Here is a 23,828-nt window from a genome sequence, read left to right as displayed (position 1 = left end):
GGTTTAAATATAGTTTTGCGAGATAAACCCACGAATTCACGGGTCTTTAACTAGTAAAAATTAATTTAATCACGTGTTATGTGAAAAAGTTGGGATTTTTTAAAGAGGGGCAAATAAGATGAAAACACGCCCGTTATGAGATTAGTAATAAAAAATATCAATAAAAAAGGTTATTTTTTCTCGTACCATCCACACCGCTAATGATGATCAAGTAGGTAACAAGTAGTTGATGCTTTCTAATTTTTTTTAATGTGCTTCAAAGTCGGAAATTGCATCATCTACCATAACACAAAAGCATTCTTCTAGTTTATAAATAAACATGAAAATTTCACCCAAACGAGTAACCAACACTATTGTTGTGACAACCATCCAACATGCTCAATAAATAAATAGTACATTTTTGGTACAACCAACCAACCTGACTACATAAATTAAATGCCAACTCATTCCCAACAGAAACTTAAGCAACATTATAAGAAGTGTGACTCGGGTCCACTTTTCATATATCAGTGTGTCGCCGCAAACCAGAATAAACGGCTTTCTTGAATAAAGGATGAACACTTTGTGTTAGTACTTCCTTCTCCAACTTAGACATGTGTGGCCATATCTGTTAAACACACACAGCATAAGATTCATTTTCATTACTTAAAATAAACAAATAAATAATTGAAGCAAAAATATACTGATTCTATCTATTAACTAAGGTTATAAGAAGCGGAGGAATGGAACAAACCTCGGAAGCATATTGTCTTGAAAAGGCCTTGACATAACCTAATGTTGTCAAACACCATTGTTCTTTCTCGCTCATCTGTATATCCAGTCTCAACTTTTCTTCTACATGTAATATATATGGGCAAGCAAAAACAATGCAAATATTATTAGCACAAGATCTATCCATCTATAGCTAGTAATATTAATAAAGTGAATAATAATAATAGTCGTCTCTCCTAGGCGACTCTTATCTTTGTTGTGTTCACACTGGATCTTGAAATCACCAATGTACGGTGATCTTTCCTGATCAGTTTTCTGAGCATAACATAGATATCTGTAGGTACTCATGCGGTGATCTTACGATCTAGAGATTCTGAGAAATTTAAAATCCCCTCCGATATTCAAGGGCGAATCTGGCATTTTTTAACTTTGAGATCGCTCGATTGTTCTATTCTTTGCTTCGATCTAAAGCTGTTTAATTGTTCTATCATTCACGTACTGGTTATCCACACCATTGTTGAAGGTTATGGGTAGGAATTCGGGGGGAAAGAAGAAAAAAAAGGAGGCGAAAACCGGGGCTAGGGTCTCTGAGTTGCGACTTGATAAGGAGGATGATACATATTCCTCTAGTGAGTCAGAGAAGGAGAGGGGACAAGATGACCCAGATCCTATTGAAAAGGGCCTCTTGAATGATTCAGATTTGGGTATTCATAATATGCGTACACCAACAGATGATGTCTTGAAAGAGGAGAAGGATAACACTCATATTGAAGAGGATCTACATGTTGAGGATGAAGTCGCTAGTGTTCATACGGTGGTTGATTCATCGGATGAAGAAAAGCAGGAGGGACGAAAGTCTGACACAAAGTGTGATGTGTATGGGTCAGGTAATCTTAACGATCAATATGTGTTTACTTCTAATATTGATAGTCCGGTTGGTTTGGTAAACAGTAGGAATGTATCACCATGTGTAAATGAGATATCTGCTACTGATGTGGGTGATGAGCCACATGTTGACATCCCCAAAGTTTCATATGTAAAAGCTGTGAGTGGTAATGTGGTGAATAAAAAGGTCAACTTTCGTAAGGTGGATACACCTATGAACCTGAAGGACGGTATTGATGTTCTTCTGCCGTTGTCATCTGTGAAGGAGGTGTCAGAGAGATACAACAATACTTTATATGGCTACTTTCTTGAAAAAAGAATCGCATACCCAGTTATGCATAAATATGTGATGTCAGTATGGAAAAAATACGGGATTGAGAAAACGATGATGAACTCAAAGGGATTCTTTTTCTTCAAGTTTGCTACTGAAAGAGGTATGTTAGAAGTTTTGGAGAATGGTCCTTGGATGGTTCGTACAATACCATTTATTCTTAATAAATGGTCTCCATCAATTTCTCTTACGAAAGAGGATCTGACTCGTGTTCCTGTTTGGGTTAAACTGTATGATGTCCCACTTGCTGTATTTACCGAGGATGGTTTGAGTGTGATTGCTTCAAAAATTGGGTCTCCAATGATGCTAGACTCATATACTAGCACTATGTGTGTGGAATCATGGGGGCGGCTAAACTATGCTCGAGCAATGGTTGAAGTGTCTGCGGAGGAAGACTTAAAGGAGAAGTTGAGTGTTGGTACTCCTAATATGGATGTTCATGGTCACACTATTGATTTGGTGCGTGTAGAATATGAATGGAAACCACCGCGGTGCTCATGTTGTAAAGTTTATGGTCATACAGATATTCAATGACCTAAGGCCCAACCTAAGGTAATGGAGGATGATAACAATCAAAAACAGATGGATGCTGATGGTTTTCAAGAGGTGAGCAAAAAGAAAGGCAAAGGCGATGCAACCATGGTCCAGAAACAAGGAAACAAAGGGAGATTTGTTGTGGGTCAGCCCAAACAAAAAATGGTTTACCGCCCGTAGGTGATCCACAACGATAAAAAGAGATCGGAAACTGGGACAAGTAAGGATAAACAAGTGAATATTCAGAATTCGTTTGGATCTCTTGTGGATGAACCGAGTGATATAGAGCCTGATGATAATGAAACTGCAAAGTTCATGGCAGAGAAAAACGCTACTAAGAATTCGTCCCCGTTTGGTATGAAATCGGGTTGGCTGTAGTTTGGTAGTTTTAGTTGTTGATGTCCTGTTGTAGGTGTCGTAAGTGGTCGTGGTTTGGCTAGTCCTGTCTGTAGGTTCTAGCTAGGTTTTTTTTGGTTTTTTGTGAGGCCACTAGATGCGCTTGTGGTCGTTGTGCTTCTTTGTATTTTTTATTATTTTTTAAAATAATATTAACCGGGTGAAACCCTTTACTCAAAAAAAAAAAAAAAAAAAATAGTCGTACCTTTTAGGAACTCCATTTTCTTTATCCATCTCCATTGCAGCAGGTGTTTCTTCTTCTTCTTCTTCATCTATAGACTATAGCCATTGCTTCTGAATCGCCAGCTGGCACCAAGGTTTTCTCTCCAAATGTCTCATGAAAGCGTTCCTCAAAAACATTGAAGAAACTTTTGTATACTGACAGGAACAAAGCCTGCATGCATGTGCAACACAAAGTTGGTTTATATGAATATATACCACTTATTACTATCATAAAAGTAATATACATATACGGGTCGACCCACTTATAATATGAATACCTCATTTTCTTCAAGGGCTCGTGCAAAAAGAGCTTGTTTTGACTCTAATGATTCACGGGTCTACAACTCCTCGTCTTTTGCTTTTTCTACATTTGATTTTAAACGATTCATCCTGGCAGGATTTTCACCAACAACAGGCTCACCATCCACAAGCATAAGTTTCATTTCAGCAGCATCCACCTCAGCTTTAGCCTTCGCAGTATATTCCTCAGCTTTTAAAACACTTTTTTTTAACTGACTTATTTCTTTCCTTAAATCGGTTATACGATTATACGTCTTATTAAGTGCGTTTCTAAGTATCTGTTAAATAAAGAACACACAAGCATGCATTATTATAATAATAAGTAACAAACAAACTAGCAATAATGATCAGTTAAGCTTTTTTTAAGTCAGTCTTATCATACATACCTCCCACAAACGATCAGTGGTGTGGAAAAGGTCAATGTTTGGTGAAGAAAAGACCCATTTAACAATAGCCAAATTGGAAATAAGCCGATAACCCATCATTCGGTCAATCGTTATGGCAGTTGACTGAGCACTATTCTTCCAAAATTCACTTACTTAAGCAATCAACAAGATTTGGGCTTCTTCATTCGAACAAATTTAACAATAACTTGACCATATCTCTCTAAGACAGTAATCAAATGAGTAAAACTCTTTGATCCAATGTCTAAAAGGGTCTGAACAACTACTCGGAGACCAACATCGAGTCCATGCACCGGGATTACACTTTCTTCAAGCCAGATAACAACATCACGTGCAGTTTTTCTTCCTTTCACCATTGCATAAAGTTCTGTTGAAAGCGTGTATTAAGTTTTATCGTTATCTTCAATACCGTATCTAAAGTCTGGCACGCCTTTTGGAGGAAGTAACTCCTCTAAAGCTGGAGTCGTTTCAAGGCTCTACACAATAACAACAAATGAAGGCCAAGTAAAAAAGAATGTTTTGTATAAATTAAATTAAAAAAAATAAGAGAAACTTATGTATCTAGTTATAAATTTACCTGCTTTACTTTCTCCCAGTATGATAATCGGACTTCTCTATCAAGAACCTCCTGGACAAACACATGTTGCGGGGACCATTTCGGAAGATCTAAAACATAAGCCCATTCTTCCCAAGGCCATATGAATTGGAAGTTTGATCTGTAATATCATCAGATAACTATAAGAAGATCCAAGAGTTAAAATATATAATAGGGTCAATTAAGTGGAACTTACAAGTGATGTGAGAACCAAAGAATGAGACGGGTCCTACACTCCATATCCAACTCACTTATTCTATCAAAAAGAGCACGGACAACCCCAGCTACCACTGCAGGGAAAGCACCTGGTGTTGAGAAAAGCAACACCGAATTATAGCAAACCGCTAGTAATAATTGAAATACCGACAATAAAGAGACACCGAGATTTAACGTGGAAAACCCCAATAGGGTAAAAACCACGGGCAAGGAAAGAAACGTTTCACTAATAAGAATAATAGGAATTACACTTCTCTCTAATTACAAGGATAAACACTAATCTTTATATCTCTTGTAATTAGGAGATTAATACTCACTAACTCTCTATTTAACTCTTTTAGTATACAATGGAGAATGTGTTTTGTGATGTTGAATGAGCTTTCTTATGATGGTATTTATACTAGTAAATATTGTGGTAGGTAAATGTGTAAAGATGTAGCACACAACATTGAAGCCTCCATCATAATAGTTAAGCATCAAAAACATGTGCTAGTTGACCAATTCCATTCAACTTCCACCAACCATCTTAATATTTCAACAATCTCCCACTTGAAGATTTGATTGAAGCACAATAAATCTTCACACGATAATTCTTCCTTGCCAATGACGTTGCTTACGTCTCTGCTAGGCCGCATGAGGAACGGCACCAAATAAACTTGTCACGATTGATTGACTTTGTTAGAAAATCAGCCACATTGTCGTCAGTATGAATTTTCTGCATATTCACGGTTCCTTCTTCCACTTTCTCACGAACGAAGTGATACTGAACTCGTATATGCTTTGTCTTTGAATGAAATGCCTGATTCCTTGCAAGATGCAAGGCAATCTGGTTTTCACAAAATAGAGTGATATTCTTTTGTTTGTGCCCGAGTTCCTCCAACAACATCTTCAACCATACTGCCTCTTTAGTAGCTTGGGTAGCTGCTACATATTCTGCCTCTGTTGTTGACGTCGCCACAACTGACTGCAGTTTTGAAACCCAGCTTACTATTCCACCACAAAGTGTGAAAACATATGCAGTAGTAGATTTACTTTTATCGATATCACCTACATAATCTGAATCAACATACCCTTTGACAATAAATTCCGGTTCCCCATAACATAATGCAACATCTAAGGTTTTCTTGATGTATTTAAGGATCCTCTTTACCGCATTCCAATGCTCTTTACCAGGATTCGCCATGTACCGACTAACTACTCCCACTGCATGTGCAATGTTTGGTCTTGTACATATCATTGCGAACATTAAACTTCCCACTGCTTGTCATAACCCGTCCTTAACCATAAGAACGTGTTAGATAACGTATGATTTCATTGCGAGGTATTGACCTCTATATGCGACATTTTTAAAAAGGAAAACTGCATATATTATACATTACAAACCAAACCATTATTTTTGTTACAAGCTTTAGACAATAAAAAGATGATTATCGTTTAACGATAATCTTCGACTTACAAACTTTACAAATGATAATAACAACACGATTTCTAGCATATTTTACAACACACGTCCTCGGATATGCAGTTTTATTTTTGACACAAATATGAGTACGCATGATCCTGCTTAGATTCAACATAATGCAGCGGAAGCTTTAATTATCACCTGAGAATAAACATGTTTAAAAACGTCAACATAAAGTTGGTGAGATATAGGTTTAGTGCGCAGCAATATATATATATAGACCACAAGATTTCGTATATAAACATTTTAATAAAAGTATTCTAAGTGGTTGAGCACTTGGTAACCATACTTAACATTTTCACGTCGCACATTCCCTTTAATATGAAATCTTACTACACCGTACCAAGTGTAGTCACAAAACGAAGTACTGTGCAACCGTTGAATACTGGTCGTCCAGTCCGGTTGGGGTTGTCAGGCCCGATAGATCTATCAACAGGATTCGCGTTTACAATACCGCTGTAAATATTAGTTACCAAGCTACAGGGAAGTATGCCAGTGGTACAACTCAACGTAGAATATATTTTTCAGTTACTTGTGTCCATATCGTAAAACATAAAATACATGTATTCTCATCCCGAAATATTTAGAGTTTAAAAGTGGGACTATATACTCACTCTTGTCTTGATGATATATATAATTTGACTCGGTCTTCCGGTTGATATCACGAACCTATCCATATATAATATATCAATATGTTTTCATTTTAAAACAAACGTTATATATATATATACTTGTTATACTTTTAATATTTTGAATATTTCCTTAGTCCGTAGTTAGCATTTCGATGTTAGTAATTCAATTTTTAATGGTTCATTTTTAGATGTTTAATATACCCGCAATAAACAAAACCCCCAACGAAATAAATAAAACCCCATCGTATATGTATTGGTCGAGATTAATCTTGACCCATGGTACCGGTGTTGTCAAATGACGTGTTGCGTACATAAAGTACCGGTGTTGTCAAATGACGTGTTGCGTACAAACATGGGATCTTATGATTAATCTTCTCGTATTGTTTACGGGTGATCCTGAACCATATAAAATTGAATTATAAGTACATATATATAAAATATCATGTTATCTTAGAAATATGTGATTTATATCATTTTTTTCCAATTGATCCCGTAGTTGAAATGATCTAGAATAACCAATTTTGTTTCGGTCATAGTTTCTTCGTTACAAATCCGTTTTCGTTGATTCAAATTGCCATCTTCTTGGATCGAGTTCTTCTTTAAGACTATGAACTGTAAATACCTTGGTTTGTATTCAAAATCATACGGCATAAGTGAAACATTAGTGAAACATATGAAGTTAAACATTTTTGTTACAACAAAATCATTTAATGACCATTTTTCTAAAAATACTTATACTTTGAAAAACCAAGTTTTACCTTGTTAAATTAGTATATACATAAGTTATATTACAGGTCTTGAAGTATTTTAAAAGTTAAGTTAGAAGGATCTATTTAGTTTGCAAACAAGTTTGAAAACATTCAAACTATGTTCTTGTTGTTAAACTTTTGTACCACAAAATAAGATAGCTATATATATATGAATCGAATAAGGTTATGAACATAGATTCTACCTCAAGTTCCTTGGATAAGTTTGCTGTAAAAGAGAAGTAAGTAGCTAGAATCAAAAGGGTGATGGAAGTGGATGAAAGATTGGAAGTAAGTTGGTGTTCTTGGAAGGTTTTCTTGAAGTGTTTTTGTAAGAGTTTTCTTATGGTGTTTTAGTATGGTTTTTATGGCTAGATCTTCTTGGTTATTTGCTGGATTGTTATGGAGTTTAGAGAGTAAGAAAGAGTGTGTGTTTTTAGTTAAGAGATTGAAGTAAAAATGAATCAAAAATGATGATACATATATACTCCTAAAAATGTGATCTTTAAGGATAACATGACAAAATTCTAGTTTGTATTTTTGTAATTAGTCTTGCAATGATTCAAAAGTAATTACCTAGCTCTAAGGGCATGAATAATGGCTGGTTAGGTGGTGATTTTGATGTGTATTTACTATTAGTAAATACGTATAGGAGCTAGGTATGATACGAGTACAAATACTCTAAATATACGTATAGAAATTTTGTGAAAAATGGAATGAGGATTCAAATATAGCTATCTTTTGTGAATACACTTATATGATTTTATGTATTTAAGTTCTTAAAAGTGATTAAATACATTACTTATACAATATATGTATAAACATTATAGTCTTAAGTATTTAAGTCAAATAACGTTACGTATTGTTATCGTTTTGAAAACTTAAGTTAGTAGTTTCAAAATACACATATAACTTGTTGTTATTAATACAAAATGAGATATTAAAACATTCATTAATCATGTTAAATATGTATATATACATATATATACACAAACGTATAGTTATCATATATTGTATAGTTCGTGATATCATCGGTCAAACTAGACGGTCAAACGTTGTGTAAAACTCTTTTCGGAAACATAAGTCTCAACAATTTGGATTGCTTATCATGTTGGCAAGGTTTAATTTATGTAAATATTAATCTTTTAAGTATAGAATGATCGAAAAAGTGCGGTCGTTACATTACCTCCCCGTTAAATAAATTTCGTCCCGAAATTTTAAAATTGTACCTATTTTGCGTCATCGAGAAACAAATGCGGATACTTTCGTTTCATCTGATCCTCTCGTTCCCAAGTAAACTCGGGACCTCTTCTAGCATTCCAACGAACCTTAACAATCGGTATATTACTCTGTTTGAGCTGTTTAACTTCACGGTCCATGATTTCAATTGGTTCTTCGACGAATTGTAGTTTCTCGTCGACATGGATTTCTTCAAGAGGAATGGTAAGGTCTTCCTTTGCAAGACACTTCTTAAGGTTCGAGACGTGAAAGGTATTATGTACTCCGGCGAGTTGTTGTGGTAACTCGAGTCGATAAGCTACCGGTCCAATGCGTTCGATGATCTTGAACGGGCCTACGTACCTTGGGTTTAGTTTACCCCTTTTGCCGAAACGTATCACACCTTTCCAAGGTGACACCTTTAGCATAACCATGTCCCCGACCTGAAACTCTAATGGTTTCCTTCGGACATCGGCGTAGCTCTTTTGGCGACTACGGGCTGTTTTCAATCTCTCCTTGATTTGTACTATCTTCTCGGTCGTTTCGTGTATGATTTCGGGACCAGTTAAATGTCGATCTCCTACTTCATTCCAACAGATAGGAGATCTACACTTCCTTCCGTACAATGCTTCGAATGGCGCAGCTCCAATGCTCGCATGATAACTATTATTATATGAGAATTCTGCTAACGGTAGATATTTATCCCATCCGTTTCCAAAATCGATCACACATGCCCTGAGCATGTCTTCGAGAGTCTGAATCGTTCTCTCACTCTGTCCATCGGTTTGTGGATGATATGCGGTACTCATATCCAACCGAGTTCCTAGTGCCTCCTGTAGTGATTGCCAAAATTTTGAAGTAAATCTACTATCACGATCGGATATAATGGAAATAGGTATTCCATGCCTTGAAACTATTTCCTTTATATATAATCGTAATAATTTCTCCATTCTATCTGTTTCCTTTATAGGCAAGAAATGTGCAGATTTGGTAAGACGATCAACAATTACCCAAATGGTGTCGTATCCCCAGGCAGTCTTTGGTAACTTCGTGATGAAATCCATGGTAATACCATCCCATTTCCATTCTGGGATTTCTGGTTGTTGAAGTAACCCTGACGGCTTTTGGTGTTCTGCTTTGACTTTGGAACAAGTTAAACATTCCCCAACATATGTTGCAACGTCTGTCTTCAAATTAGGCCACCAATAATGCGTCTTAAGATCTTGGTACATCTTTCCAACTCCAGGATGTATCGAGTATCTTGTCTTATGTGCCTCGTTCAATATCAACTTCCTTAATCCTCCCAACTTTGGTACCCAAATACGATTTGCAAAATATCGAATTCCGTCTTCCCGTATAACGAGTTGCTTCTCATACTTCTTCATTATTTCATTTCCTATATTTTCTTTAGTAAGTGCTTCTCGTTGAACTTCTTTGATTTGTGAGTTGAGATTCATGCGAATTTTTATGTTCATCGCTCGTACTCGAATTGGTTCTCGTTCCTTTCTGCTTAGAGCGTCGGCCACCACGTTCGCTTTCCCGGGATGATAACGAATTTCACAATCATAGTCATTTATTAACTCGACCCACCTACGTTGCCTCATGTTCAATTGTTTCTGATCAAAAATATGTTGAAGGCTTTTATGATCAGTAAACACAGTGAATTTAACCCCATACAAGTAGTGTCTCCACATCTTCAATGCAAACACGACTGCTCCCAATTCTAGATCATGCGTCGTATAATTTCGCTCGTGAATCTTCAATTGTCGGGATGCGAATGCAATAACTTTCTTCCGTTGCATAAGAACACAACCAAAACCTTGTCGCGAAGCGTCACAATATATTTCGAAATCATCGTTCCCTTCTGGTAACGATAATATAGGTGCCGTAGTTAACTTCTTCTTCAGTATTTGAAATGCGTTCTCCTGCTCCGAGGTCCATTCGTATTTCTTCCCTTTTTGCGTTAATGCTGTCAACGGCTTAGCTATTCGAGAAAAATCTTGAATAAACCTTCTATAATAACCGGCTAAACCCAAAAATTGGCGTATCTGCATTGGTGTCTTAGGAGTCTCCCATTTTTCAATGGCTTCAATTTTTGCTGGATCAACCTGAATTCCTTTGCTACTAACAACGTGGCCAAGAAATTGTACTTCTTTCAACCAGAAAGCACACTTAGAAAATTTAGCATATAGCTGTTCTTTTCTCAACAACTCTAATATCAACCTTAAATGCTGCTCATGCTCTTGCTCACTCTTGGAATAGATAAGAATATCATCAATGAAAACGATAACAAACTTATCTAAATACGGACTACAAACTCGATTCATGAGGTCCATGAATACAGCTGGCGCATTCGTCAATCCAAACGGCATAACCAAAAATTCGTAATGACCATAACGTGTCCGAAAAGCAGTTTTCGGAATATCCTCTTCTTTGACGCGTAGTTGATGATAGCCCGATCTTAAGTCGATTTTTGAATAAACACATGATCCTTGCAATTGATCAAATAAGTCATCAATTCTCGGTAGTGGATACCGATTCTTGATAGTTAACTTATTTAATTCACGATAGTCTATACACATCCTAAAAGATCCATCTTTCTTCTTAACAAACAAAATTGGAGCTCCCCACGGTGAAGTACTCGGTCGTATGAATCCACGGTCCAGTAATTCTTTTAACTGACTTTGAAGTTCTTTTAACTCGGACGGTGCAAGTCTATATGGAGCACGAGCCACTGGTGCAGCTCCTGGTACTAAATCTATTTGAAATTCTACCGATCTAAATGGAGGTAATCCCGGCAATTCTTCCGGAAAAACTTCAGGAAAATCTCTTGCCACAGGCACGTCGTTGATGCACTTTTCTTTCTTTTCGACTTTATTAACATGTGCTAAAATAGCGTAACATCCCTTTTCTAAACACTTCTTGGCTTTCAAACAGCTAATGAGTTTTAGCTTTGAATCACCCTTCTCTCCGTAAATCATCACCGTCATTTTATCCTTACCAGGAATACGAATTGCCTTTTTGGCACAAACAACTTCCGCTCCTATTTTGGACATCCAGTCCATGCCAACTATTACATCAAAACCTCCTAATTCTACGGGTATTAAGTCGATTTTAAACGTTTCTCCGGCTAGATTTATTTCACAATCACGACAAATTTTATCGGCTTTAATTAGCTTACCATTAGCTAACTCAATCAAGTACTTAGCATCTAGAGGTAATGATGAACAATTCAATTTAGTGTAAAAATTTATACACACGTAACTTCTATCGGCGCCAGTATCAAATAAAATAGATGCTGATAAGTTATTAATGGTAAACGTACCCGTAACAAGCTCCGGGTCTTCTCGTGCCTCTCTAGCATTAATAACAAACGCTCTTCCACGTGCAGGTCCGCCATTCTGATTCGGGCACTGGCTCTTATAGTGACCTTGTTTTCCACACCCAAAACAAGTAATGTTAGCCAAAGCAGTTCTATTTGCGTTGGTGGCAGGAGTCTTGTTACCATTTGCATTTGTAACGAGAGCCTTACAATCTTTAGCAAGATGTCCCTGTCGATTGCATTTGGTGCACAACACACTACAGTAACCAAAGTGATGTTTGTGACAACGGTTGCATAAAGGACTTTGTCCCTTGTAACCAAAGCCTGAACCGCTACCCGCACCTTTCGGGGTTTCTGGTTTCTTAAAAGATTGCTGTTGGTAACCTCGATCATAATTTCCGTTCCACTTCCTTTTGTTACTCGATACCTTCACCTCAGTAGTGAATGCTTTCTTATCCAGAATGACCTGATCCATTAACTCGTTCGCCATGGTTATAGCTTCATGAATTGTCTTAGGTTTCGACGCCGTAACGTTTGCCTTGACCTTTTTGGGCAAACCACCTTTGTACATTTCAATCTTCCGTGCTTCGGTTGGAACCAATTCAGGACATAGTAAAACCAATTCCATGAATCGCTGATTGTAGTTGGTGATTTCAGTACCAACCACCTTCAAACTTCGTAACTCATCTTCTAACTTAATAACCTCATTCCTTGGACAATACTCGGTGATTATCATTGCTTTGAATTCTTCCCATGGAGTATCATAAGCTACATCTCCTCCTACCGCCTTCACATAATTCTTCCACCATGTGAGTGCACTATCTTGTAAAGTGCACGATGCAAACTTGGTCATGTCTTTTTCATCACAACCGCTGATTTTGAACACCGTCTCCATCTTTTCTATCCATCGGGTTAAACCGATAGGTCCTTCCGTTCCACTGAATGATGATGGCCTGCAAGCTTGAAACGTCTTGTAGGAGCATCCTACACGAGGATTTGGATTAACTGCAGCAGCTCTTGCAGCCTCAACCCATAACATTCTGTCGTTCACTCGCTGGTTGATGAGTTCCTCGAGTTCTTGTTCCGTCATTCGATTCAATCGCGCCATTTCCTAATGAAAGAAAATAATTATTCACATGGATTATTATAGATGTAGTGTGTATTTATAGTACATTATAGCTTATTAATAATATGAACTAGGTATTATTATAAAAGCCTTTTCTTCTTATTAGCGTTTTATAATTATATCTTGGGTAGTACCTACCCGTTAATGTTCATACTTAATAGCTTAGTACAGAATCAATTACTACAATCTAAATAATACTTAACCATGGAAAATTATTGCATTTCATACTTCAATATTTTACATATGCTTATCTTACATCGAACATTAAGCAAACCACACTATTAATATTATACAAAACATTATTCGGTTCCATGGTTTGACACAGCAGCGCATCGTTTGATCTATTTTCTAGGACGTTTAGACACAAAGATTTGCTTAACGCTTATCCTAACTGTCTGCCTATATTTTGGCTGTGGGACTGAAGAACTGGATGCCGGGACAGAACGAATAGGAATAGCGGGGATAGGGGTGGTAGTGTTGAGTGGAATTGGTGCCACATCATTCTCATTAAACTCGGGATTTGGATTTTCTAATTCATTAGCCTTTCGTTTCTTTCCTAGTTCGAACTCGTCTTTTGTAATTTCCTGTATTTCTTCCTCGGGTTCACTTTCCTCCTCGGGTTCACTTTCCTCCTCGGGTTCACTTTCCTCCTCGGGTTCACTTTCCTCCTCGGGTTCACTTTCCTCCTCGGGTTCACTTTCCGATATTTCTATAGTTGGTTCATCCGGAAATTGTGAGTCTTCCCCAAGGATATCATTTTCGTCATCGGACAGGTTAATGACTGGAACGCCATCTGAAGATTCTGATTCGGAGTCGTTGATTGTGATAACAATTTTTGAGCTCGACATCTATCACACAACAACTAACCCATTAGTACTTATATAATATTTACATATAAATTTTAACCAACAGTGATAAGCAATGGTTTTTTTTTTTTTTTTTTAAATCAAACCCGGTCAAAGTCCAGACTTACTAATGTATCCTAACGGCTTCTCGGTTAGACACACTAATGCAGACCTGGTTCGCTAAGACCAACGCTCTGATACCACATGTCATAACCCGTCCTTAACCATAAGAACGTGTTAGATAACGTATGATTTCATTGCGAGGTATTGACCTCTATATGCGACATTTTTAAAAAGGAAAACTGCATATATTATACATTACAAACCAAACCATTATTTTTGTTACAAGCTTTAGACAATAAAAAGATGATTATCGTTTAACGATAATCTTCGACTTACAAACTTTACAAATGATAATAACAACACGATTTCTAGCATATTTTACAACACACGTCCTCGGATATGCAGTTTTATTTTTGACACAAATATGAGTACGCATGATCCTGCTTAGATTCAACATAATGCAGCGGAAGCTTTAATTATCACCTGAGAATAAACATGTTTAAAAACGTCAACATAAAGTTGGTGAGATATAGGTTTAGTGCGCAGCAATATATATATATAGACCACAAGATTTCGTATATAAACATTTTAATAAAAGTATTCTAAGTGGTTGAGCACTTGGTAACCATACTTAACATTTTCACGTCGCACATTCCCTTTAATATGAAATCTTACTACACCGTACCAAGTGTAGTCACAAAACGAAGTACTGTGCAACCGTTGAATACTGGTCGTCCAGTCCGGTTGGGGTTGTCAGGCCCGATAGATCTATCAACAGGATTCGCGTTTACAATACCGCTGTAAATATTAGTTACCAAGCTACAGGGAAGTATGCCAGTGGTACAACTCAACGTAGAATATATTTTTCAGTTACTTGTGTCCATATCGTAAAACATAAAATACATGTATTCTCATCCCGAAATATTTAGAGTTTAAAAGTGGGACTATATACTCACTCTTGTCTTGATGATATATATAATTTGACTCGGTCTTCCGGTTGATATCACGAACCTATCCATATATAATATATCAATATGTTTTCATTTTAAAACAAACGTTATATATATATATACTTGTTATACTTTTAATATTTTGAATATTTCCTTAGTCCGTAGTTAGCATTTCGATGTTAGTAATTCAATTTTTAATGGTTCATTTTTAGATGTTTAATATACCCGCAATAAACAAAACCCCCAACGAAATAAATAAAACCCCATCGTATATGTATTGGTCGAGATTAATCTTGACCCATGGTACCGGTGTTGTCAAATGACGTGTTGCGTACATAAAGTACCGGTGTTGTCAAATGACGTGTTGCGTACAAACATGGGATCTTATGATTAATCTTCTCGTATTGTTTACGGGTGATCCTGAACCATATAAAATTGAATTATAAGTACATATATATAAAATATCATGTTATCTTAGAAATATGTGATTTATATCATTTTTTTCCAATTGATCCCGTAGTTGAAATGATCTAGAATAACCAATTTTGTTTCGGTCATAGTTTCTTCGTTACAAATCCGTTTTCGTTGATTCAAATTGCCATCTTCTTGGATCGAGTTCTTCTTTAAGACTATGAACTGTAAATACCTTGGTTTGTATTCAAAATCATACGGCATAAGTGAAACATTAGTGAAACATATGAAGTTAAACATTTTTGTTACAACAAAATCATTTAATGACCATTTTTCTAAAAATACTTATACTTTGAAAAACCAAGTTTTACCTTGTTAAATTAGTATATACATAAGTTATATTACAGGTCTTGAAGTATTTTAAAAGTTAAGTTAGAAGGATCTATTTAGTTTGCAAACAAGTTTGAAAACATTCAAACTATGTTCTTGTTGTTAAACTTTTGTACCACAAAATAAGATAGCTATATATATATGAATCGAATAAGGTTATGAACATAGATTCTACCTCAAGTTCCTTGGATAAGTTTGCTGTAAAAGAGAAGTAAGAAGCTAGAATCAAAAGGGTGATGGAAGTGGATGAAAGATTGGAAGTAAGTTGGTGTTCTTGGAAGGTTTTCTTGAAGTGTTTTTGTAAGAGTTTTCTTATGGTGTTTTAGTATGGTTTTTATGGCTAGATCTTCTTGGTTATTTGCTGGATTGTTATGGAGTTTAGAGAGTAAGAAAGAGTGTGTGTTTTTAGTTAAGAGATTGAAGTAAAAATGAATCAAAAATGATGATACATATATACTCCTAAAAATGTGATCTTTAAGGATAACATGACAAAATTCTAGTTTGTATTTTTGTAATTAGTCTTGCAATGATTCAAAAGTAATTACCTAGCTCTAAGGGCATGAATAATGGCTGGTTAGGTGGTGATTTTGATGTGTATTTACTATTAGTAAATACGTATAGGAGCTAGGTATGATACGAGTACAAATACTCTAAATATACGTATAGAAATTTTGTGAAAAATGGAATGAGGATTCAAATATAGCTATCTTTTGTGAATACACTTATATGATTTTATGTATTTAAGTTCTTAAAAGTGATTAAATACATTACTTATACAATATATGTATAAACATTATAGTCTTAAGTATTTAAGTCAAATAACGTTACGTATTGTTATCGTTTTGAAAACTTAAGTTAGTAGTTTCAAAATACACATATAACTTGTTGTTATTAATACAAAATGAGATATTAAAACATTCATTAATCATGTTAAATATGTATATATACATATATATACACAAACGTATAGTTATCATATATTGTATAGTTCGTGATATCATCGGTCAAACTAGACGGTCAAACGTTGTGTAAAACTCTTTTCGGAAACATAAGTCTCAACAATTTGGATTGCTTATCATGTTGGCAAGGTTTAATTTATGTAAATATTAATCTTTTAAGTATAGAATGATCGAAAAAGTGCGGTCGTTACACTGCTGATGCATACGGTACGCGAGACATCTCCTTCCTCTCGTATTCAATGCTAGGACACATAACGGAGGATAACTTGAGATTAGTAGGAAGTGGGGTTGAGATTGGCTTACTATCTTGCATATTGAAGCGCTGCAAGACTTTCTTCAAATAATTCTTTTGAGAAAGCCAAATCTTCCTATTATCTTTGTCTCGGTGAATTTGCATCCCTAGAATCTTGTTTGCGGCACCCAAGTCTTTCATTTCAAACTCCCTAGCCAATTGAGCCTTCAGCTTATTAATACGATCTTTGTTGGGGCCTGCAACCAACATGTCGTCTACATATAACAGCAAAATAACAAAATCATTGTCCCCAAACCTCTTGAAATATGCACAAGGGTCTGCATAAAGTCTGTTATATTCAAGGCTCATTATGAAAGAATCAAATCTCTTGTACCAACATCTCGGTGCCTGTTTGAGACCATACAGAGATTTCTTTAACCTGCAAACCAAGTTCTTTTTTCCTTGTAGTTCAAAACCTTCTGGTTGAAGCATATAAATTTCTTCTTCAAGATTTCCATGAAGAAATGCAGTTTTCACATCTAGCTGCTCTAGATGCAAATTAAATGTAGGACACATCGCTAGAACTACTCGAATTGTTGTAAGTCGAACCACAGGAGAAAATATTTCATTAAAGTCCGTACCTTCTTTCTGAGCATATCCTTTAACCACCAGTCTTGCACGATACCGCTCCACTTGATCATCGCCATTTCGTTTGATTTTATACACCCATTTATTTCCAATAGGTTTTCTACCTTTTGGCAATGGCACAAGTTCCCATGTTTTATTTTTATGAAGAGCTTCAATTTCTTCCTGCATAGCTGTCATCCACTGAGATGCATCTGAATGATTTAGGGCCTCACGAAGAGTTGTTGGCTCTCCTTCCTCTGTTAGAATACAATATGCAACATTGCTTTCCATAATATAATCTGAGTGCCACCCTGGACGTTTCCTTTCCCGATTAGAAATACGAGTCGCTGGAGCTTCATCAACGACTACTTGATTTTCCTCGTGCTCTGGTATTGCTTCATAAGAATCTTTATGAAATTCATTTCCAACCTGTATCGGTGTAGTTTCTTTTGAAGTGCTAACATCTTCAAGATCTTTGTCTTCCGTAAAGACAACATCTCTGCTGATGACTACTTTGTGGGTAGTGGGATCCCACAAGCGATACCCCTTAACTCCATCAGCATACCCCAAGAACAAACACTTTCTGGACTTTGGATCCAACTTTGTCGTTTCTTGAGAATTGTACATTGCATACACAGGACTTCCAAATACATGAAGGTCAGAATAATCAACTAGTTTTCCAGTCCACATCTCCATCGGCGATTTCAACTCAATTGCAGTTGATGGTGACCGATTTATCACGTAACATGCAGTACTTACTGCTTCTGCCCAGAATGATTTCCCCAAGCTTGCAGTTGCCAACATCGCTCTTGTAACGACCCGGATTTTTACGATCGTTTTATACTTATGAGATTAATATTTACATAAAATAAACCTTACCAACATGATAAGCAATCCAAACTGTTGAGACTTATGTTTTTGAAAAGATTTTCACACAACGTTTGACCGTCCAATTTGACCGATGATATCACAAACCATATAACACACGATAATTATACGATTATGTATATGTACATATCTATACATATTTAACATGATTTAAGGATGGTTTAACATTTCATTGTGAACTAACAACAATGAGTTATAAGTATACTTTGAGACCACTAACTTAAGTTTTCAAAACGATAACTATATGTAACGTTCTTTGACATATATACTTACGATTATGTGGAGTGCACACTTGTTTGAACTTATCTTGATTATGACGGGGGTTCAGGGGCAGCGCCCCCGATAAGCGGGGTCTAAGGGGTGGCAACCCCTGGCGGGGTCCAAGGGGCAGAGCCCCTGGCTGGGGTCGAGCTGCCAGGTCAGCTTGGAATTTTTTTTTTGGGCTAACATTGCTTTATTAAAAATGTCTTAAAATTTTATTTTGGTCCGGTTTGACCCAAAAATAAAAGCCCAGTTTTGAGCCTCTTTTACAGTTATAAACCCGTCCATATTTGAATTCTCGTTCCGATTCCTCAAAATTTCTACAAGTATATCTAGGGTATATGTAACCGTATCATACCCAGCTTCTATACGTATTTACTATTGGTATATACCAACAATAAACTTCAATGATCAGCCACTAGACATGATGTTACATGTGGGAACCAGCCATTTAACCTCATGTGTGACTTTTGTGCAAGAAAACAAACTAAATCTCCTATATATCCATCCCATAATCATGCTATTTTGCATACACACACATACAATTTCATTTCCAATTTTCTTTCAAGTTAATTCACTCCCTAATCTCTCTTCATTTACCTACTCAAGAACGTATCAATATAGTCATCCGATTTCAAGGAGACTACTTCCAATCTTTCAATCCCACTCCACCACTCTTTTGATTCCAAGATTTTTCTTACCTTTTCCAGTAGCTTTGTCCAAGTAACTTGAGGTAGTAACCTTATTCATAACCTTATTCGATTCATATTTATATAGCTATCTTATTTTGTGTTGTAAAATTTTAACAACAAGAACATAGTTTGAGTGATTTCAAACTTGTTCGCAAACTAAATAGATCCTTCTAATTTGATTTTTTAAAAAACACTTCAAGACCTGTAATATATCATATTATGACAAAATCGGATTAATCATATCTTGGCTAATTAACATAATATTTAATATATATTTACTTATGATTTGATTTTATATATTTCAGGACCACCCGTAAACAACACGAGAAGATTAATCATAAGACCTCATGATTGTACGCAACACGTCAATTGACAACACGATACTTTATGTACGCAACACGTCATTTGACAACATGGTACCATGGGTCAAGATTAATTCTGATCAATACGAATACGATGGGGTCTTTATTTATTTTATTTAAGCAACTAATTGTGGACCACTAACATCGGACTGCTAACTACGGACTAAGAAAATATTAAAAGTATATATATATATATATATATATATATATATATATATATATATATATATATATATATATATATATATATATATATATATATATATATGTAACGATTACTTGAAAAGAAAATATGTTGATATATTATATATATGGTTAGGTTTGTGATATCAATCGGAGACCAAGTCGTGATAAATACCTTCAAGGCAAAAGTGAGTATATAGTCCCACTTTTAAACTCTAAATATTTCGGGATGAGAATACATGCATTTTATGATTTACGTTATGGACACAAGTGATTAAAAATATATATTCTACGTTGAGTTGTACCACTGGCATACTTCCCTGTAACTTGGTAACTATCATTTACATGTGGTATTGTAAACGCGAATCCTGTTGATAGATCTATCGGGCCTGACAACCCCAACCGGACTGGACGACCAGTATTCAACGGTTGCACAGTACTTCGTTTCGGTGACTACACTTGGTACGGTGTAGTAAGATTTCATAATAAAGGGAATATGCGACGTTGATTAAATGTTAAGTATGGTTATCAAGTGCTCAACAACTTAGAATATTAAAACGTTTATATATGAAATCTTGTGGTCTATATTTATAACGCTGCCGGCATTAAACCTATATCTCACCAACTTTATGTTGACGTTTTAAGCATGTTTATTCTCAGGTGATAACTAAAAGCTTCCGCTGCAACATGTTGAATTTAAGCAAGATCTTGAGTATGCATATTTGTGTCAAAAATAAAACTGCATATCGGAGGATTTGTAATGTAAAATATGTTGGAGGTCGTATTGTTATTATCACATGTAAAGTTTGTAAGTCTAAGATTATCGCTAAACGATAATCATTATTAAGTTGTTTAAACCTTGTATTTGTAATAAAAGCTATGGTTTGTATTGTAAAAATGAATGCAGTTTTTGAAAAATGTCGCATATAGAGGTCAATACCTCGCGATGAAATCATATGTTATTGTATTCGTCCTTATGGTTAAGGTCGGGTTATGACATGTGGTATCAGAGCGTTGGTCTTAGAGAACCAGAAAATTTGCATTAGTGTGTCTTATCGAGTTTGTTAGGATGCATTAGTGAGTCTGGACTTTGGGCGTGTTTGATTTCGAAAACTATTGCTTATCCTTGTTGGTTAAAAATTAATATGTAAATATTATGTGGTATTAACGTGCTAGTTGTTATGTGATAGATGTCTGGCTTAGAACTTATTATCACATTCAGCGACTCCGAACCAGAATCTTCAGATGGTGTTCCAGTCATTAACCTATCCGATGATGAAAACTGTAGTGACCCGAACTTTTCCATGTTTATATATATTAATTGAGATTGATATTTACATGATTAAATGTTTCCAACATGTTAAGCAATTAAACTTGTTAAGACTTGATTAATTGAAATATGTTTCATATAGACAATTGACCACCCAAGTTGACCGGTGATTCACGAACGTTAAAACTTGTAAAAACTATATGATGACATATATATGGATATATATATAGTTAACATGATACTATGATAAGTAAACATATCATTAAGTATATTAACAATGAACTACATATGTAAAAACAAGACTACTAACTTAATGATTTTTAAACGAGACATATATGTAACGATTATCGTTGTAAAGACATTTAATGTATATATATCATATTAAGAGATATTCATACATGATAATATCATGATAATATAATAATTTAAAATCTCATTTGATATTATAAACATTGGGTTAACAACATTTAACAAGATCGTTAACCTAAAGGTTTCAAAACAACACTTACATGTAACGACTAACGATGACTTAACGACTCAGTTAAAATGTATATACATGTAGTGTTTTAATATGTATTTATACACTTTTGAAAGACTTCAATACACTTATCAAAATACTTCTACTTAACAAAAATGCTTACAATTACATCCTCGTTCAGTTTCATCAACAATTCTACTCGTATGCACCCGTATTCGTACTCGTACAATACACAGCTTTTAGATGTATGTACTATTGGTATATACACTCCAATGATCAGCTCTTAGCAGCCCATGTGAGTCACCTAACACATGTGGGAACCATCATTTGGCAACTAGCATGAAATATCTCATAAAATTACAAAAATATGAGTAATCATTCATGACTTATTTACATGAAAACAAAATTACATATCCTTTATATCTAATCCATACACCAACGACCAAAAACATCTACAAACACTTTCATTCTTCAATTTTCTTCATCTAATTGATCTCTCTCAAGTTCTATCTTCAAGTTCTAAGTGTTCTTCATAAATTCCAAAAGTTCTAGTTTCATAAAATCAAGAATACTTTCAAGTTTGCTACCTCACTTCCAATCTTGTAAGGTGATCATCCAACCTCAAGAAATCTTTGTTTCTTACAGTAGGTTATCATTCTAATACAAGGTAATAATCATATTCAAACTTTGGTTCAATTTCTATAACTATAACAATCTTATTTCAAGTGATGATCTTACTTGAACTTGTTTTCGTGTCATGATTCTGCTTCAAGAACTTCGAGCCATCCAAGGATCCATTGAAGCTAGATCCATTTTTCTCTTTTCCAGTAGGTTTATCCAAGGAACTTAAGGTAGTAATGATGTTCATAACATCATTCGATTCATACATATAAAGCTATCTTATTCGAAGGTTTAAACTTGTAATCACTAGAACATAGTTTAGTTAATTCTAAACTTGTTCGCAAACAAAAGTTAATCCTTCTAACTTGACTTTTAAAATCAACTAAACACATGTTCTATATCTATATGATATGCTAACTTAATGATTTAAAACCTGGAAACACGAAAAACACCGTAAAACCGGATTTACGCCGTCGTAGTAACACCGCGGGCTGTTTTGGGTTAGTTAATTAAAAACTTTGATAAACTTTGATTTAAAAGTTGTTATTCAGAGAAAATGATTTTTATTATGAACATGAAACTATATCCAAAAATTATGGTTAAACTCAAAGTGGAAGTATGTTTTCTAAAATGGTCATCTAGACGTCGTTCTTTCGACTGAAATGACTACCTTTACAAAAACGACTTGTAACTTATTTTTCCGACTATAAACCTATACTTTTCTGTTTAGATTCATAAAATAGAGTTCAATATGAAACCATAGCAATTTGATTCACTCAAAACGGATTTAAAATGAAGAAGTTATGGGTAAAACAAGATTGGATAATTTTTCTCATTTTAGCTACGTGAAAATTGGTAACAAATCTATTCCAACCATAACTTAATCAACTTGTATTGTATATTATGTAATCTTGAGATACCATAGACACGTATACAATGTTTCGACCTATCATGTCGACACATCTATATATATTTCGGAACAACCATAGACACTCTATATGTGAATGTTGGAGTTAGCTATACAGGGTTGAGGTTGATTCCAAAATATATATAGTTTGAGTTGTGATCAATACTGAGATACGTATACACTGGGTCGTGGATTGATTCAAGATAATATTTATCGATTTATTTCTGTACATCTAACTGTGGACAACTAGTTGTAGGTTACTAACGAGGACAGCTGACTTAATAAACTTAAAACATCAAAATATATTAAAAGTGTTGTAAATATATTTTGAACATACTTTGATATATATGTATATATTGTTATAGGTTCGTGAATCAACCAGTGGCCAAGTCTTACTTCCCGACGAAGTAAAAATCTGTGAAAGTGAGTTATAGTCCCACTTTTAAAATCTAATATTTTTGGGATGAGAATACATGCAGGTTTTATAAATGATTTACAAAATAGACACAAGTACGTGAAACTACATTCTATGGTTGAATTATCGAAATCGAATATGCCCCTTTTTATTAAGTCTGGTAATCTAAGAATT

At 35.2% G+C, this 23,828-nt stretch overlaps 1 pseudogene; it reads right to left on the bottom strand.

Moving 5' to 3' along the window:
* Window positions 1-499: 499 nt before the first annotated feature.
* Window positions 500-23,828, bottom strand: part of LOC139851075 (nuclear cap-binding protein subunit 1-like) — a 130,680-nt pseudogene continuing 107,351 nt past the window's right edge.

The sequence above is a fragment of the Rutidosis leptorrhynchoides genome, chromosome 1 (assembly GCF_046630445.1).
Source record: "Rutidosis leptorrhynchoides isolate AG116_Rl617_1_P2 chromosome 1, CSIRO_AGI_Rlap_v1, whole genome shotgun sequence".
NCBI lineage: Eukaryota > Viridiplantae > Streptophyta > Magnoliopsida > Asterales > Asteraceae > Rutidosis > Rutidosis leptorrhynchoides.
This window is presented reverse-complemented; position numbering and strand designations above follow the sequence as displayed.